The sequence below is a fragment of the Oncorhynchus keta genome, chromosome 19, assembly GCF_023373465.1.
Source record: "Oncorhynchus keta strain PuntledgeMale-10-30-2019 chromosome 19, Oket_V2, whole genome shotgun sequence".
NCBI lineage: Eukaryota > Metazoa > Chordata > Actinopteri > Salmoniformes > Salmonidae > Oncorhynchus > Oncorhynchus keta.
Window position 1 is genome coordinate 33553451 of NC_068439.1, and position 21704 is coordinate 33575154.

General features: G+C 49.0%; 1 protein-coding gene across 1 annotated transcript in view; it reads left to right on the forward strand.

Moving 5' to 3' along the window:
* LOC118398094 (mucin-5AC-like) overlaps nucleotides 1-21704 on the forward strand; it is a 221734-nt gene that overhangs the window by 164783 nt on the left and 35247 nt on the right. The gene's annotated exons all lie outside the window — the stretch shown is intronic.

A 21704-nucleotide genomic window follows, 5' to 3' on the forward strand; every position in this document is an offset into this window, starting at 1 on the left:
CAACAACTTTAGCATCCGACAACCACTGCAGCCCTAACAACAACAACTGCTGCTCCTACGACCACTACAACTCCAGAACCTATTACGACAACCACTGCAGCTGCACAACATCTACAACAACTACAACTTCAGCTCCTACGACAACCACAACAACAGCACCTCCAACAACTGCTACTACCACTGTAACTCCACAACCTACTACGACAACCAGTGCAGCTCCTACTACAACAACTGCTGTTTTCAACGACCACAGTGACTGCAGCACCTTCTACAATAACTACAACTTCAGCTCCTACGACACCACAACAACTGCAGCCCACGACAACAAGCTCCTACAACAACTTCAGCTCCACGACGACCACAACAACAACAACTGTAGCTCCCACAAACTGCAGCTCCTACAACAGCTTTAGCATCTATGACAACCACTGCAGCCCTAACAACAACAACTGCTGCTCCAACGACCACTACAGCTCCAGAACCTATTACGACAACCACTGCAGCTCCTGCTACAACAACTTCAGCTCCTACGACAACCACAACAACAGCACCTACAACAACTGTAGCTCCCACGACAACTGCAGCTCCTACAACAGCTTTAGCATCTACGACAACCACTGCAACTACAACAACTGCTGCTCCTACGACCACTGCAACTCCACAACCTACAGACAACCAGAACCTACTACAACAACAACCACTGCAGCACCTTCTACAACAACTACAACTTCAGCTCCTACGACAACCACAACAACAGCACCTACTACAACACCTGCAGTTCCTACAACTGTAGCTCCCACGACCACTCCACCTGCTGTACTTACTACAACAATCACAACTACAGCTCCTGATACAACAACTTTAGCTCCTACGTCAACCACAGCAGCTGCCTCTACGACAACCATAGAAGCTCTAACTACAACCACTGCTGCTCCAACGACCACTACAACTCCAGAACCTATTACGACAACCACTGCAGCTCCTGCTACAACAACTACAACTTCAGCTCCTACGACAACCACAACAACAGCACAACACTGCAGCTCCTACAACAACTTTAGCATCCGACAACCACTGCAGCTCCTACAACAACTTTAGCATCCTACGACAACCACAGCCCAACTACAACAACTGCTGCTCCTACGACCACTGCAACTCCACAACCTACTACGACAACCAGTGCAGCTCCTACTACAACAACTGCTGTTCCAACGACCACAGTGACTGCAGCACCTTCTACAACAACTACAACTTCAGCTCCTACGACAACACAACAACAACTGTAGCTCCCACGACAACTACAGCTCCTACAACAGCTTTAGCATCTGACACCACTGCAGCCCTAACAACAACAACTGCTGCTCCACGACCACACAGGTCCAGAACCTATTACGACAACCACTGCAGCTCCTGCTATCTACAACAACTACAACTTCAGCTCCTACGACAACCACAACAACAGCACCTACAACAACTGCTGCTCCTACCACACCACACTCCACAACCTACTACGACAACCAGTGCAGCTCCTACTACAACAACTGCTGTTTTCAACGACCACAGTGACTGCAGCACCTTCTACAACAACTACAACTTCAGCTCCTACAACCACAACCACAACAACAACTTTAGCACCCACGATAACTGCAGCTCCTACAACAGCTTTAGCATCTATGACAACCACTGCAGCCCTAACAACAAGAACTGCTGCTCCTACGAACACTACAGCTCCAGAACCTATTACGACAACCACTGCAGCTCCTGCTAAAACAACTTCAGCTCCTACGACAACCACAACAACAGCACCTCCAACAACTGTAGCTCCCACGACAACTGCAGCTCCTACAACAACTTCAGTTCCTACGACAACCAAAACAGCACCTCCAACAACTGCTGCTCCTACCACTGTAACTCCACAACCTACTACGACAACCAGTGCAGCTCCTACTACAACAACTGCTGTTCTAACGACCACAGTGACTTCAGCACCTTCTACAATAACTACAACTTCAGCTCCTACGACAACCACAACAACTGTAGCTCCCACGACAACTGCAGCTCCTACAACAACTTCAGCTCCTACGACAGCCACAACAACAACTGTAGCTCCCACGATAACTGCAGCTCCTACAACAGCTTTAGCATCTATGACAACCACTGCAGCCCTAACAACAACAACTGCTGCTCCTACGACCACTACAGCTCCACAACCTCAGCTCCTACGACAACAACCACTGCAGCTCCCTACAACAACTTCAGCTCAGCTACGACAACCATTGCACAACAGCACCTACAACAACTGCTGCTCCTACGACCACTGCAGCTCCACAACAGCTTTAGCATCTATGACAACCACTGCAGCTCCAACAACAACAACTGCTGCTCCAACGACCACTTCAGCTCCAGAACCTATCACGACAACCACTGCAGCTCCTGCTACAACAACTACAACTTCAGCTCCTACGACAACCACAACAACAGCACCTACTACAACACCTGCAGTTCCTACAACTGTAGCTCCCACGACCACTCCACCTGCTGTACTTACTACAACAATCACAACTACAGCTCCTGATACAACAACTTTAGCTTCTACGTCAACCACAGCTGCTGCCTCTACGACAACCACAGCAGCTCTAACTACAACAACTGCTGCTCCAACGACCACTACAACTCCAGAACCTATTACGACAACCACTGCAGCTCCTGCTACAACAACTACAACTTCAGCTCCTACGACAACCACAACAACAGCACCTCCAACAACTCCCACAACAACTGCAGCTCCTACAACAGCTTTAGCATCTACGACAACCATTGCAGCCCTACCACTGCAGCCCTAACAACAACAACTGCACAACCTCCGACAACCACCACTACAACTCCAGAACCTATTACGACAACCACTGCAGCTCCTGCTACAACAACTCCAACTTCAGCTCCTGCGACAACCACAACAACAGCACCTACTACAACACCTGCAGTTCCTACAACTGTAGCTCCCACGACCACTGCACCTGCAGTACTTACTACAACAATCAAACCTACAGCTCCTGATACAACAACTCTAACTTCTACGTCAACCACAGCAGCTGCCTCTACGACAACCACAGCAGCTCTAACAACAACAACTGCTGCTCCAACGACCACTACAACTCCAGAACCTATTACGACAACCACTGCAGCTCCTGCTACAACAACTACAACTTCAGCTCCTACGACAACCACAACAACAGCACCTCCAACAACTGTAGCTCCCACAACAACTGCAGCTCCTACAACAGCTTTAGCATCTACGACTACCACTGCAGCCCTAACAACAACAACTGCTGCTCCTACGACCACTACAGGTCCAGAACCTATTACGACAACCACTGCAGCTCCTGCTACAACATCTACAACAACTACAACTTCAGCTCCTACGACAACCACAACAACAGCACCTCCAACAACTGCTGCTCCTACCACTGTAACTCCACAACCTACTACGACAACCAGTGCAGCTCCTACTACAACAACTGCAGCAACGACCACAGTGACTGCAGCACCTTCTACAATAACTACAACTTCAGCTCCTACGACAACCACAACAAAAACTAGCTCCCTGATACAACAACTGCAGCTCCTACAACAGCTTTAGCATCTACGACAACCACTGCAGCCCTAACAACAACAACTGCTGCTGCTTCTACGACCACTACAGCTCCAGAACCTATTACGACAATCACTGCAGATCCTGCTACAACAACTACAACTTCAGCTCCTACGACAACCACAACAACAGCATCTCCAACAACTGTAGCTCCCATGACAACTGCAGCTCCGACAACAGCTTTAGCATCTACAACAACCACTGCAGTCCTAACCACAACAACAGCACCTCCAACAACTGTAGCTCCCACAACAACTGCAGCTCCTGCTACAACAACTACAACTTCAGCTCCTACGACAACCACAACAACAGCACCTCCAACAACTGGAGCTCCCACGATAACTGCAGCTCCTACAACAGCTTTAGCATCTACAACAACCACTGCAGTCCTAACTACAACAACTGCTGCTCCTACGACCACTACAGCTCCAGAACCTATTACGACAACCACTGCAGATCCTGCTACAACAACTACAACTTCAGCTCCTACGACAACCACAACAACAGCATCTCCAACAACTGTAGCTTCCATGACAACTGCAGCTCCTACAACAGCTTTAGCATCTACGACAACCACTGCAGCTCCTGCTACAACAACTACAACTTCAGCTCCTACGACAACCACAACAACAGCACCTCCAACAACTGTAGCTCCCACGACAACTGCAGCTCCTACAACAACTTCAGCTCCTACGACAACCACAACAACAGCACCTCCAACAACTGCTGCTCCTACCACTGTAACTCCACAACCTACTACGACAACCAGTGCAGCTCCTACTACAACAACTGCTGTTCCAACGACCACAGTGACTGCAGCACCTTCTACAATAACTACAACTTCAGCTCCTACGACAACCACAACAAAAACTGTAGCTCCCAACAACTGCAGTTCCTACAACAGCTTTAGCATCTACGACAACCACTGCAGCCCTAACTACAACAATCACCACTACAGCTCCAGAACCTATTACGACAACCACTGCAGATCCTGCTACAACAACTACAACTTCAGCTCCTACGACAACCACAACAACAGCATCTCCAACAACTGTAGCTCCCATGACAACTGCAGCTCCTACAACAGCTTTAGCATCTACGACAACCACTGCAGCTCCTGCTACAACAACTACAACTTCAGCTCCTACGACAACCACAACAACAGCACCTCCAACAACTGTAGCTCCCACGACAACTGCAGCTCCTACAACAACTTCAGCTCCTACGACAACCACAACAACAGCACCTCCAACAACTGCTGCTCCTACCACTGTAACTCCACAACCTACTACGACAACCAGTGCAGCTCCTACTACAACAACTGCTGTTCTAACGACCACAGTGACTGCAGCACCTTCTACAATAACTACAACTTCAGCTCCTACGACAACCACAACAACTGTAGCTCCCACGACAACTGCAGCTCCTACAACAACTTCAGCTCCTGCGACAGCCACAACAACAGCACCTCCAACAACTGCTGCTCCTACCACTGTAACTCCACAACCTACTACGACAACCAGTGCAGCTCCTACTACAACAACTGCTGTTCCAACGACCACAGTGACTGCAGCACCTTCTACAATAACTACAACTTCAGCTCCTACGACAACCACAACAACAACTGTAGCTCCCACGATAACTGCAGCTCCTACAACAGCTTTAGCAACTATGACAACCACTGCAGCCCTAACAACAACAACTGCCGCTCCTACGACCACTACAGGTCCAGAACCTATTACGACAACCACTGCAGCTCCTGCTACAACATCTACAACAACTACAACTTCAGCTCCTATGACAACCACAACAACAGCACCTCCAACAACTGCTGCTCCTACCACTGTAACTCCACAACCTACTACGACAACCAGTGCAGCTCCTACTACAACAACTGCTGTTTCAACGACCACAGTGACTGCAGCACCTTCTACAATAACTACAACTTCAGCTCCTACGACAACCACAACAACAACTGTAGCACCCACGATAACTGCAGCTCCTACAACAGCTTTAGCATCTATGACAACCACTGCAGCCCTAACAACAAGAACTGCTGCTCCTACGAACACTACAGCTCCAGAACCTATTACGACAACCACTGCAGCTCCTGCACAACAACTTCAGCTCCTACGACAACCACAACAACAGCACCTCCAACAACTGCTCCCACAACAACTGCAGCTCCTACAACAGCTTTAGCATCTACGACAACCACTGCAGCCCTAACTACAACAACTGCAGCTCCTGCTACAACAACTACAACTTCAGCTCCTACGACAACCACAACAACAGCACCTCCAACAACTGGAGCTCCCACGATAACTGCAGCTCCTACAACAGCTTTAGCATCTACAACAACCACTGCAGTCCTAACTACAACAACTGCTGCTCCTACGACCACTACAGCTCCAGAACCTATTACGACAACCACTGCAGATCCTGCTACAACAACTACAACTTCAGCTCCTACGACAACCACAACAACAGCATCTCCAACAACTGTAGCTTCCATGACAACTGCAGCTCCTACAACAGCTTTAGCATCTACGACAACCACTGCAGCTCCTGCTACAACAACTACAACTTCAGCTCCAACGACAACCACAACAACAGCACCTCCAACAACTGTAGCTCCCACGACAACTGCAGCTCCTACAACAACTTCAGCTCCTACGACAACCACAACAACAGCACCTCCAACAACTGTAGCTCCCACGACAACTGCTGCTCCTACCACTGTAACTCCACAACCTACTACGACAACCAGTGCAGCTCCTACTACAACAACTGCTGTTCCAACGACCACAGTGACTGCAGCACCTTCTACAATAACTACAACTTCAGCTCCTACGACAACCACAACAACAACTGTAGCTCCCACGATAACTGCAGCTCCTACAACAGCTGTAGCAACTATGACAACCACTGCAGCCCTAACAACAACAACTGCTACTCCTACGACCACTACAGGTCCAGAACCTATTACGACAACCACTGCAGCTCCTGCTACAACATCTACAACAACTACAACTTCAGCTCCTACGACAACCACAACAACAGCACCTCCAACAACTGCTGCTCCTACCACTGTAACTCCACAACCTACTACGACAACCAGTGTAGCTCCTACTACAACAACTGCTGTTTCAACGACCACAGTGACTGCAGCACCTTCTACAATAACTACAACTTCAGCTCCTACGACAACCACAACAACAACTGTAGCACCCACGATAACTGCAGCTCCTACAACAGCTTTAGCATCTATGACAACCACTGCAGCCCTAACAACAAGAACTGCTGCTCCTACGAACACTACAGCTCCAGAACCTATTACGACAACCACTGCAGCTCCTGCTAAAACAACTTCAGCTCCTACGACAACCACAACAACAGCACCTCCAACAACAACTGCAGCTCCTACAACAGCTTTAGCATCTACGACAACCACTGCAGCCCTAACTACAACAACTGCAGCTCCTGCTACAACAACTACAACTTCAGCTCCTACGACAACCACAACAACAGCACCTCCAACAACTGGAGCTCCCACGATAACTGCAGCTCCTACAACAGCTTTAGCATCTACAACAACCACTGCAGTCCTAACTACAACAACTGCTGCTCCTACGACCACTACAGCTCCAGAACCTATTACGACAACCACTGCAGATCCTGCTACAACAACTACAACTTCAGCTCCTACGACAACCACAACAACAGCATCTCCAACAACTGTAGCTTCCATGACAACTGCAGCTCCTACAACAGCTTTAGCATCTACGACAACCACTGCAGCTCCTGCTACAACAACTACAACTTCAGCTCCAACGACAACCACAACAACAGCACCTCCAACAACTGTAGCTCCCACGACAACTGCAGCTCCTACAACAACTTCAGCTCCTACGACAACCACAACAACAGCACCTCCAACAACTGCAGCTCCCACGACAACTGCAGCTCCTACAACAACTTCAGCTCCTACGACAACCACAACAACAGCACCTCCAACAACTGCTGCTCCTACCACTGTAACTCCACAACCTACTACGATAACCAGTGCAGCTCCTACTACAACAACTGCTGTTCTAACGACCACAGTGACTGCAGCACCTTCTACAATAACTACAACTTCAGCTCCTACGACAACCACAACAACTGTAGCTCCCACGACAACTGCAGCTCCTACAACAACTTCAGCTCCTACGACAGCCACAACAACAGCACCTCCAACAACTGCTGAACCAACCACTGTAACTCCACAACCTACTACGACAACCAGTGCAGCTCCTACTACAACAACTGCTGTTCCAACGACCACAGTGACTGCAGCACCTTCTACAATAACTACAACTTCAGCTCCTACGACAACCACAACAACAACTGTAGCTCCCACGACAACTGCAGCTCCTACAACAGCTTTAGCATCTACGACAACCATTGCAGCCCTAACAACAATAACTGCTGCTCCTACGACCACTACAGATCCAGAACCTATTACGACAACCACTGCAGCTCCTGCTACAACAACTACAACTTCAGCTCCTACGACAACCACAACAACAGCACCTCCAACAACTGTAGCTCCCATGACAACTGCAGCTCCTACAACAGCTTTAGCATCTACGATAACCACTGCAGCCCTAACAACAACAACTGCTGCTGCTACGACCACTACAGCTCCAGAACCTATTACGACAACCACTGCAGATCCTGCTACAACAACTACAACTTCAGCTCCTACGACAACCACAACAACAGCACCTCCAACAACTGTAGCTCCCATGACAACTGCAGCTCCGACAACAGCTTTAGCATCTACGACAACCACTGCAGCTCCTGCTACAACAACTACAACTTCAGCTCCTACGACAACCACAACAACAGCACCTCCAACAACTGTAGCTCCCACGACAACTGCAGCTCCTACAACAACTTCAGCTCCTACGACAACCACAACAACAGCACCTCCAACAACTGCTGCTCCTACCACTGTAACTCCACAACCTACTACGACAACCAGTGCAGCTCCTACTACAACAACTGCTGTTCCAACGACCACAGTGACTGCAGCACCTTCTACAATAACTACAACTTCAGCTCCTACGACAACCACAACAACAACTGTAGCACCCACGAGAACTGCAGCTCCTACAACAGCTTTAGCATCTACGACAACCACTGCAGCCCTAACAACAACAACTGCTGCTGCTACGACCACTACAGCTCCAGAACCTATTACGACAACCACTGCAGATCCTGCTACAACAACTACAACTTCAGCTCCTACGACAACCACAACAACAGCATCTCCAACAACTGTAGCTCCCATGACAACTGCAGCACCTACAACAGCTTTAGCATCTACGACAACCACTGCAGCTCCTGCTACAACAACTACAACTTCAGCTCCTACGACAACCACAACAACAGCACCTCCAACAACTGTAGCTCCCACAACAACTGCAGCTCCTGCTACAACAACTACAACTTCAGCTCCTACGACAACCACAACAACAGCACCTCCAACAACTGGAGCTCCCACGATAACTGCAGCTCCTACAACAGCTTTAGCATCTACAACAACCACCGCAGTCCTAACTACAACAACTGCTGCTCCTACGACCACTACAGCTCCAGAACATATTACGACAACCACTGCAGATCCTGCTACAACAACTACAACTTCAGCTCCTACGACAACCACAACAACAGCATCTCCAACAACTGTAGCTTCCATGACAACTGCAGCTCCTACAACAGCTTTAGCATCTACGACAACCACTGCAGCTCCTGCTACAACAACTACAACTTCAGCTCCTACGACAACCACAACAACAGCACCTCCAACAACTGTAGCTCCCACGACAACTGCAGCTCCTACAACAACTTCAGCTCTACGACAACCACAACAACAGCACCTCCAACAACTGCTGCTCCTACCACTGTAACTCCACAACCTACTACGACAACCAGTGCAGCTCCTACTACAACAACTGCTGTTCCAACGACCACAGTGACTGCAGCACCTTCTACAATAACTACAACTTCAGCTCCTACGACAACCACAACAACAACTGTAGCTCCCACGACAACTGCAGCTCCTACAACAGCTTTAGCATCTACAACAACCACTGCAGCCCTAACAACAACAACTGCTGCTGCTACGACCACTACAGCTCCAGAACCTATTACGACAACCACTGCAGATCCTGCTACAACAACTACAACTTCAGCTCCTACGACAACCACAACAACAGCATCTCCAACAACTGTAGCTCCCATGACAACTGCAGCTCCTACAACAGCTTTAGCATCTACGACAACCACTGCAGCTCCTGCTACAACAACTACAACTTCAGCTCCTACGACAACCACAACAACAGCACCTCCAACAACTGTAGCTCCCACGACAACTGCAGCTCCTACAACAACTTCAGCTCCTACGACAACCACAACAACAGCACCTCCAACAACTGCTGCTCCTACCACTGTAACTCCACAACCTACTACGACAACCAGTGCAGCTCCTACTACAACAACTGCTGTTCTAACGACCACAGTGACTGCAGCACCTTCTACAATAACTACAACTTCAGCTCCTACGACAACCACAACAACTGTAGCTCCCACGACAACTGCAGCTCCTACAACAACTTCAGCTCCTACGACAGCCACAACAACAGCACCTCCAACAACTGCTGAACCTACCACTGTAACTCCACAACCTACTACGACAACCAGTGCAGCTCCTACTACAACAACTGCTGTTCCAATGACCACAGTGACTGCAGCACCTTCTACAATAACTACAACTTCAGCTCCTACGACAACCACAACAACAACTGTAGCTCCCACGACAACTGCAGCTCCTACAACAGCTTTAGCATCTACGACAACCACTGCAGCCCTAACAACAATAACTGCTGCTCCTACGACCACTACAGATCCAGAACCTATTACGACAACAACTGCAGCTCCTGCTACAACAACTACAACTTCAGCTCCTACGACAACCACAACAACAGCACCTCCAACAACTGTAGCTCCCATGACAACTGCAGCTCCTACAACAGCTTTAGCATCTATGACAACCACTGCAGCCCTAACAACAAGAACTGCTGCTCCTACGAACACTACAGCTCCAGAACCTATTACGACAACCACTGCAGCCCTAACAACAACAACTGCTGCTCCTACGACCACTACAGGTCCAGAACCTATTACGACAACCACTGCAGCTCCTGCTACAACATCTACAACAACTACAACTTCAGCTCCTACGACAACCACAACAACAGCACCTCCAACAACTGCTGCTCCTACCACTGTAACTCCACAACCTACTACGACAACCAGTGCAGCTCCTACTACAACAACTGCTGTTTCAACGACCACAGTGACTGCAGCACCTTCTACAATAACTACAACTTCAGCTCCTACGACAACCACAACAACAACTGTAGCACCCACGATAACTGCAGCTCCTACAACAGCTTTAGCATCTATGACAACCACTGCAGCCCTAACAACAAGAACTGCTGCTCCTACGAACACTACAGCTCCAGAACCTATTACGACAACCACTGCAGCTCCTGCTAAAACAACTTCAGCTCCTACGACAACCACAACAACAGCACCTCCAACAACTCCCACAACAACTGCAGCTCCTACAACAGCTTTAGCATCTACGACAACCACTGCAGCCCTAACTACAACAACTGCAGCTCCTGCTACAACAACTACAACTTCAGCTCCTACGACAACCACAACAACAGCACCTCCAACAACTGGAGCTCCCACGATAACTGCAGCTCCTACAACAGCTTTAGCATCTACAACAACCACTGCAGTCCTAACTACAACAACTGCTGCTCCTACGACCACTACAGCTCCAGAACCTATTACGACAACCACTGCAGATCCTGCTACAACAACTACAACTTCAGCTCCTACGACAACCACAACAACAGCATCTCCAACAACTGTAGCTTCCATGACAACTGCAGCTCCTACAACAGCTTTAGCATCTACGACAACCACTGCAGCTCCTGCTACAACAACTACAACTTCAGCTCCTACGACAACCACAACAACAGCACCTCCAACAACTGTAGCTCCCACGACAACTGCAGCTCCTACAACAACTTCAGCTCCTACGACAACCACAACAACAGCACCTCCAACAACTGCTGCTCCTACCACTGTAACTCCACAACCTACTACGACAACCAGTGCAGCTCCTACTACAACAACTGCTGTTCTAACGACCACAGTGACTGCAGCACCTTCTACAATAACTACAACTTCAGCTCCTACGACAACCACAACAACTGTAGCTCCCACGACAACTGCAGCTCCTACAACAACTTCAGCTCCTACGACAGCCACAACAACAGCACCTCCAACAACTGCTGAACCTACCACTGTAACTCCACAACCTACTACGACAACCAGTGCAGCTCCTACTACAACAACTGCTGTTCCAACGACCACAGTGACTGCAGCACCTTCTACAATAACTACAACTTCAGCTCCTACGACAACCACAACAACAACTGTAGCTCCCACGACAACTGCAGCTCCTACAACAGCTTTAGCATCTACGACAACCACTGCAGCCCTAACTACAACAACTGCAGCGCCTGCTACAACAACTACAACTTCAGCTCCTACGACAACCACAACAACAGCACCTCCAACAACTGGAGCTCCCACGATAACTGCAGCTCCTACAACAGCTTTAGCATCTACAACAACCACTGCAGTCCTAACTACAACAACTGCTGCTCCTACGACCACTACAGCTCCAGAACCTATTACGACAACCACTGCAGATCCTGCTACAACAACTACAACTTCAGCTCCTACGACAACCACAACAACAGCATCTCCAACAACTGTAGCTTCCATGACAACTGCAGCTCCTACAACAGCTTTAGCATCTACGACAACCACTGCAGCTCCTGCTACAACAACTACAACTTCAGCTCCTACGACAACCACAACAACAGCACCTCCAACAACTGTAGCTCCCACGACAACTGCAGCTCCTACAACAACTTCAGCTCCTACGACAACCACAACAACAGCACCTCCAACAACTGCTGCTCCTACCACTGTAACTCCACAACCTACTACGACAACCAGTGCAGCTCCTACTACAACAACTGCTGTTCCAACGATCACAGTGACTGCAGCACCTTCTACAATAACTACAACTTCAGCTCCTACGACAACCACAACAACAACTGTAGCTCCCACGACAACTGCAGCTCCTACAACAGCTTTAGCATCTACAACAACCACTGCAGCCCTAACAACAACAACTGCTCACACCACTACAGCTCCAGAACCTATTACGACAACCACTGCAGATCCTGCTACAACAACTACACTTCAGCTCCTACGACAACCACAACAACAGCATCTCCAACAACTGTAGCTCCCATGACAACTGCAGCTCCTACAACAGCTTTAGCATCTACGACAACCACTGCAGCTCCTGCTACAACAACTACAACTTCAGCTCCAACGACAACCACAACAACAGCACCTCCAACAACTGTAGCTCCCACGACAACTGCAGCTCCTACAACAACTTCAGCTCCTACGACAGCCACAACAACAGCACCTCCAACAACTGCTGCTGAACCTACCACTGTAACTCCACAACCTACTACGACAACCAGTGCAGCTCCTACTACAACAACTGCTGTTCCAACGACCACAGTGACTGCAGCACCTTCTACAATAACTACAACTTCAGCTCCTACGACAACCACAACAACAACTGTAGCTCCCACGACAACTGCAGCTCCTACAACAGCTTTAGCATCTACGACAACCACTGCAGCCCTAACTACAACAACTGCAGCTCCTGCTACAACAACTACAACTTCAGCTCCTACAACAACCACAACAACAGCACCTCCAACAACTGGAGCTCCCACGATAACTGCAGCTCCTACAACAGCTTTAGCATCTACAACAACCACTGCAGTCCTAACTACAACAACTGCTTCTCCTACGACCACACAGCTCCAGAACCTATTACGACAACCACTGCAGATCCTGCTACAACAACTACAACTTCAGCTCCTACGACAACCACAACAACAGCATCTCCAACAACTGTAGCTTCCATGACAACTGCAGCTCCTACAACAGCTTTAGCATCTACGACAACCACTGCAGCTCCTGCTACAACAACTACAACTTCAGCTCCTACGACAACCACAACAACAGCACCTCCAACAACTGTAGCTCCCACGACAACTGCAGCTCCTACAACAACTTCAGCTCCTACGACAACCACAACAACAGCACCTCCAACAACTGCTGCTCCTACCACTGTAACTCCACAACCTACTACGACAACCAGTGCAGCTCCTACTACAACAACTGCTGTTCCAACGACCACAGTGACTGCAGCACCTTCTACAATAACTACAACTTCAGCTCCTACGACAACCACAACAACAACTGTAGCTCCCACGACAACTGCAGCTCCTACAACAGCTTTAGCATCTACAACAACCACTGCAGCCCTAACAACAACAACTGCTGCTCACGACCACTACAGCTCCAGAACCTATTACGACAACCACTGCAGATCCTGCTACAACAACTACAACTTCAGCTCCTACGACAACCACAACAACAGCATCTCCAACAACTGTAGCTCCCATGACAACTGCAGCTCCTACAACAGCTTTAGCATCTACGACAACCACTGCAGCTCCTGCTACAACAACTACAACTTCAGCTCCAACGACAACCACAACAACAGCACCTCCAACAACTGTAGCTCCCACGACAACTGCAGCTCCTACAACAACTTCAGCTCCTACGACAGCCACAACAACAGCACCTCCAACAACTGCTGAACCTACCACTGTAACTCCACAACCTACTACGACAACCAGTGCAGCTCCTACTACAACAACTGCTGTTCCAACGACCACAGTGACTGCAGCACCTTCTACAATAACTACAACTTCAGCTCCTACGACAACCACAACAACAACTGTAGCTCCCACGACAACTGCAGCTCCTACAACAGCTTTAGCATCTACGACAACCACTGCAGCCCTAACTACAACAACTGCAGCTCCTGCTACAACAACTACAACTTCAGCTCCTACAACAACCACAACAACAGCACCTCCAACAACTGGAGCTCCCACGATAACTGCAGCTCCTACAACAGCTTTAGCATCTACAACAACCACTGCAGTCCTAACTACAACAACTGCTTCTCCTACGACCACTACAGCTCCAGAACCTATTACGACAACCACTGCAGATCCTGCTACAACAACTACAACTTCAGCTCCTACGACAACCACAACAACAGCATCTCCAACAACTGTAGCTTCCATGACAACTGCAGCTCCTACAACAGCTTTAGCATCTATGACAACCACTGCAGCTCCTGCTACAACAACTACAACTTCAGCTCCTACGACAACCACAACAACAGCACCTCCAACAACTATAGCTCCCACGACAACCGCAGCTCCTACAACAACTTCAGCTCCTACGACAACCACAACAACAGCACCTCCAACAACTGCTGCTCCTACCACTGTAACTCCACAACCTACTACGACAACCAGTGCAGCTCCTACTACAACAACTGCTGTTCTAACGACCACAGTGACTGCAGCACCTTCTACAATAACTACAACTTCAGCTCCTACGACAACCACAACAACTGTAGCTCCCACGACAACTGCAGCTCCTACAACAACTTCAGCTCCTACGACAGCCACAACAACAGCACCTCCAACAACTGCTGAACCTACCACTGTAACTCCACAACCTACTACGACAACCAGTGCAGCTCCTACTACAACAACTGCTGTTCCAACGACCACAGTGACTGCAGCACCTTCTACAATAACTACAACTTCAGCTCCTACGACAACCACGACAACAACTGTAGCTCCCACGACAACTGCAGCTCCTACAGCAGCTTTAGCATCTACGACAACCACTGCAGCCCTAACAACAATAGCTGCTGCTCCTACGACCACTACAGATCCAGAACCTATTACGACAACCACTGCAGCTCCTGCTACAACAACTACAACTTCAGCTCCTACGACAACCACAACAACAGCACCTCCAACAACTGTAGCTCCCACGACAACTGCAGCTCCTACAACAACTTCAGCTCCTACGACAACCACAACAGCAGCACCTCCAACAACTGCTGCTCCTACCACTGTAACTCCACAACCTACTACGACAACCAGTGCAGCTCCTACTACAACAACTGCTGTTCCAACGACCACAGTGACTGCAGCACCTTCTACAATAACTACAACTTCAGCTCCTACGACAACCACAACAACAACTGTAGCGCCCACGACAACTGCAGCTCCTACAACAGCTTTAGCATCTACGACAACCACTGCAGCCCTAACAACAACAACTGCTGCTGCTACGACCACTACAGCCCCAGAACCTATTACGACAACCACTGCAGATCCTGCTACAACAACTACAACTTCAGCTCCTACGACAACCACAACAACAGCACCTCCAACAACTGTAGCTCCCACGACAACTGCAGCTCCTACAACAACTTCAGCTCCTACGACAACCACAACAACAGCACCTCCAACAACTGCTGCTCCTACCACTGTAACTCCACAACCTACTACGACAACCAGTGCAGCACCTACTACAACAACTGCTGTTCCAACGACCACAGTGACTGCAGCACCTTCTACAATAACTACAACTTCAGCTCCTACGACAACCACAACAACAACTGTAGCTCCCACGACAACTGCAGCTCCTACAACAGCTTTAGCATCTACGACAACCACTGCAGCCCTAACAACAACAACTGCTGCTGCTACGACCACTACAGCTCCAGAACCTATTACGACAACCACTGCAGATCCTGCTACAACAACTACAACTTCAGCTCCTACGACAACCACAACAACAGCATCTCCAACAACTGTAGCTCCCACGACAACTGCAGCTCCTACAACAGCTTTAGCATCTACGACAACCACTGCAGCTCCTGCTACAACAACTACAACTTCAGCTCCTACGACAACCACAACAACAGCACCTCCAACAACTGTAGCTCCCACGACAACTGCAGCTCCTACAACAACTTCAGCTCCTACGACAACCACAACAACAGCACCTCCAACAACTGCTGCTCCTACCACTGTAACTCCACAACCTACTACGACAACCAGTGCAGCTCCTACTACAACAACTGCTGTTCTAACGACCACAGTGACTGCAGCACCTTCTACAATAACTACAACTTCAGCTCCTCGACGACAACCACAACAACTGTAGCTCCCACGACAACTGCAGCTCCTACAACAACTTCAGCTCCTACGACAGCCACAACAACAGCACCTCCAACAACTGCTGAACCTACCACTGTAACTCCACAACCTACTACGACAACCAGTGCAGCTCCTACTACAACAACTGCTGTTCCAACGACCACAGTGACTGCAGCACCTTCTACAATAACTACAACTTCAGCTCCTACGACAACCACAACAACAACTGTGGCTCCACGACAACTGCAGCTCCTACAACAGCTTTAGCATCTCGACAACCACTGCAGCCCTAACAACAATAACTGCTGCTCCTACGACCACTACAGATCCAGAACCTATTACGACAACCACTGCAGCTCCTGCTACAACAACTACAACTTCAGCTCCTACGACAACCACAACAACAGCACCTCCAACAACTGTAGCTCCCATGACAACTGCAGCTCCTACAACAGCTTTAGCATCTACGATAACCACTGCAGCCCTAACAACAACAACTGCTGCTGCTACGACCACTACAGCTCCAGAACCTATTACGACAACCACTGCAGATCCTGCTACAACAACTACAACTTCAGCTCCTACGACAACCACAACAACAGCATCTCCAACAACTGTAGCTCCCATGACAACTGCAGCTCCGACAACAGCTTTAGCATCTACGACAACCACTGCAGCTCCTGCTACAACAACTACAACTTCAGCTCCTACGACAACCACAACAACAGCACCTCCAACAACTGTAGCTCCCACGACAACTGCAGCTCCTACAACAACTTCAGCTCCTACGACAACCACAACAACAGCACCTCCAACAACTGCTGCTCCTACCACTGTAACTCCACAACCTACTACGACAACCAGTGCAGCTCCTACTACAACAACTGCTGTTCCAACGACCACAGTGACTGCAGCACCTTCTACAATAACTACAACTTCAGCTCCTACGACAACCACAACTGTAGCTTCCACGACAACTGCAGCTCCTACAACAGCTTTAGCATCTACGACAACCACTGCAGCCCTAACAACAACAACTGCTGCTGCTACGACCACTACAGCTCCAGAACCTATTACGACAACCACTGCAGATCCTGCTACAACAACTACAACTTCAGCTCCTACGACAACCACAACAACAGCATCTCCAACAACTGTAGCTCCCATGACAACTGCAGCTCCTACAACAGCTTTAGCATCTACGACAACCACTGCAGCTCCTGCTACAACAACTACAACTTCAGCTCCTACGACAACCACAACAACAGCACCTCCAACAACTGTGGCTCCCACAACAACTGCAGATCCTGCTACAACAACTACAACTTCAGCTCCTACGACAACCACAACAACAGCATCTCCAACAACTGTAGCTCCCATGACAACTGCAGCTCCTACAACAGCTTTAGCATCTACGACAACCACTGCAGCTCCTGCTACAACAACTACAACTTCAGCTCCTACGACAACCACAACAACAGCACCTCCAACAACTGGGGCTCCCACGATAACTGCAGCTCCTACAACAGCTTTAGCATCTACAACAACCACTGCAGTCCTAACTACAACAACTGCTGCTCCTACGACCACTACAGCTCCAGAACCTATTACGACAACCACTGCAGATCCTGCTACAACAACTACAACTTCAGCTCCTACGACAACCACAACAACAGCACCTCCAACAACTGTAGCTCCCACGACAACTGCAGCTCCTACAACAACTTCAGCTCCTACGACAACCACAACAACAGCACCTCCAACAACTGCTGCTCCTACCACTGTAACTCCACAACCTACTACGACAACCAGTGCAGCTCCTACTACAACAACTGCTGTTCCAACGACCACAGTGACTGCAGCACCTTCTACAATAACTACAACTTCAGCTCCTACGACAACCACAACAACAACTGTAGCTCCACGACAACTGCAGCTCCTACAACAGCTTTAGCATCTACGACAACCACTGCAGCCCTAACAACAATAACTGCTGCTCCTACGACCACTACAGATCCAGAACCTATTACGACAACCACTGCAGCTCCTGCTACAACAACTACAACTTCAGCTCCTACGACAACCACAACAACAGCACCTCCAACAACTGTAGCTCCCATGACAACTGCAGCTCCTACAACAGCTTTAGCATCTACGATAACCACTGCAGCCCTAACAACAACAACTGCTGCTGCTACGACCACTACAGCTCCAGAACCTATTACGACAACCACTGCAGATCCTGCTACAACAACTACAACTTCAGCTCCTACGACAACCACAACAACAGCATCTCCAACAACTGTAGCTCCCATGACAACTGCAGCTCCGACAACAGCTTTAGCATCTACGACAACCACTGCAGCTCCTGCTACAACAACTACAACTTCAGCTCCTACGACAACCACAACAACAGCACCTCCAACAACTGTGGCTCCACGACAACTGCAGCTCCTACAACAACTTCAGCTCCTACGACAGCCACAACAACAGCACCTCCAACAACTGCTGCTCCTACCACTGTAACTCCACAACCTACTACGACAACCAGTGCAGCTCCTACTACAACAACTGCTGTTCAACGACCACAGTGACTGCAGCACCTTCTACAATAACTACAACTTCAGCTCCTACGACAACCACAACAACAACTGTAGCTTCCACGACAACTGCAGCTCCTACAACAGCTTTAGCATCTACGACAACGCCCTAACAACAACAACAACTGCTGCTGCTACGACCACTACAGCTCCAGAACCTATTACGACAACCACTGCAGATCCTGCTACAACAACTACAACTTCAGCTCCTACGACAACCACAACAACAGCATCTCCAACAACTGTAGCTCCCATGACAACTGCAGCTCCTACAACAGCTTTAGCATCTACGACAACCACTGCAGCTCCTGCTACAACAACTACAACTTCAGCTCCTACGACAACCACAACAACAGCACCTCCAACAACTGTGGCTCCCACAACAACTGCAGATCCTGCTACAACAACTACAACTTCAGCTCCTACGACAACCACAACAACAGCATCTCCAACAACTGTAGCTCCCATGACAACTGCAGCTCCTACAACAGCTTTAGCATCTACGACAACCACTGCAGCTCCTGCTACAACAACTACAACTTCAGCTCCTACGACAACCACAACAACAGCACCTCCAACAACTGGGGCTCCCACGATAACTGCAGCTCCTACAACAGCTTTAGCATCTACAACAACCACTGCAGTCTTAACTACAACAACTGCTGCTCCTACGACCACTACAGCTCCAGAACCTATTACGACAACCACTGCAGATCCTGCTACAACAACTACAACTTCAGCTCCTACGACAACCACAACAACAGCATCTCCAACAACTGTAGCTTCCATGACAACTGCAGCTCCTACAACAGCTTTAGCATCTACGACAACCACTGCAGCTCCTGCTACAACAACTACAACTTCAGCTCCTACGACAACCACAACAACAGCACCTCCAACAACTGTAGCTCCCACGACAACTGCAGCTCCTACAACAACTTCAGCTCCTACGACAACCACAACAACAGCACCTCCAACAACTGCTGCTCCTACCACTGTAACTCCACAACCTACTACGACAACCAGTGCAGCTCCTACTACAACAACTGCTGTTCCAACGACCACAGTGACTGCAGCACCTTCTACAATAACTACAACTTCAGCTCCTACGACAACCACAACAACAACTGTAGCTCCCACGACAACTGCAGCTCCTACAACAGCTTTAGCATCTACGACAACCACTGCAGCCCTAACAACAACAACTGCTGCTGCTACGACCACTACAGCTCCAGAACCTATTACGACAACCACTGCAGATCCTGCTACAACAACTACAACTTCAGCTCCTACGACAACCACAACAACAGCATCTCCAACAACTGTAGCTCCCATGACAACTGCAGCTCCTACAACAGCTTTAGCATCTACGACAACCACTGCAGCCCTGCTACAAAACTACAACTTCAGCTCCTACGACAACCACAACAACAGCACCTCCAACAACTGTAGCTCCCACGACAACTGCAGCTCCTACAACAACTTCAGCTCCTACGACAACCACAACAACAGCACCTCCAACAACTGCTGCTCCTACCACTGTAACTCCACAACCTACTACGACAACCAGTGCAGCTCCTACTACAACAACTGCTGTTCTAACGACCACAGTGACTGCAGCACCTTCTACAATAACTACAACTTCAGCTCCTACGACAACCACAACAACTGTAGCTCCCACGACAACTGCAGCTCCTACAACAACTTCAGCTCCTACGACAGCCACAACAACAGCACCTCCAACAACTGCTGAAACTACCACTGTAACTCCACAACCTACTACGACAACCAGTGCAGCTCCTACTACAACAACTGCTGTTCCAACGACCACAGTGACTGCAGCACCTTCTACAATAACTACAACTTCAGCTCCTACGACAACCACAACAACAACTGTAGCTCCCACGACAACTGCAGCTCCTACAACAGCTTTAGCATCTACGACAACCACTGCAGCCCTAACAACAAGAACTGCTGCTCCTACGACCACTACAGATCCAGAACCTATTACGACAACCACTGCAGCTCCTGCTACAACAACTACAACTTCAGCTCCTACGACAAGCACAACAACAGCACCTCCAACAACTGTAGCTCCCATGACAACTGCAGCTCCTA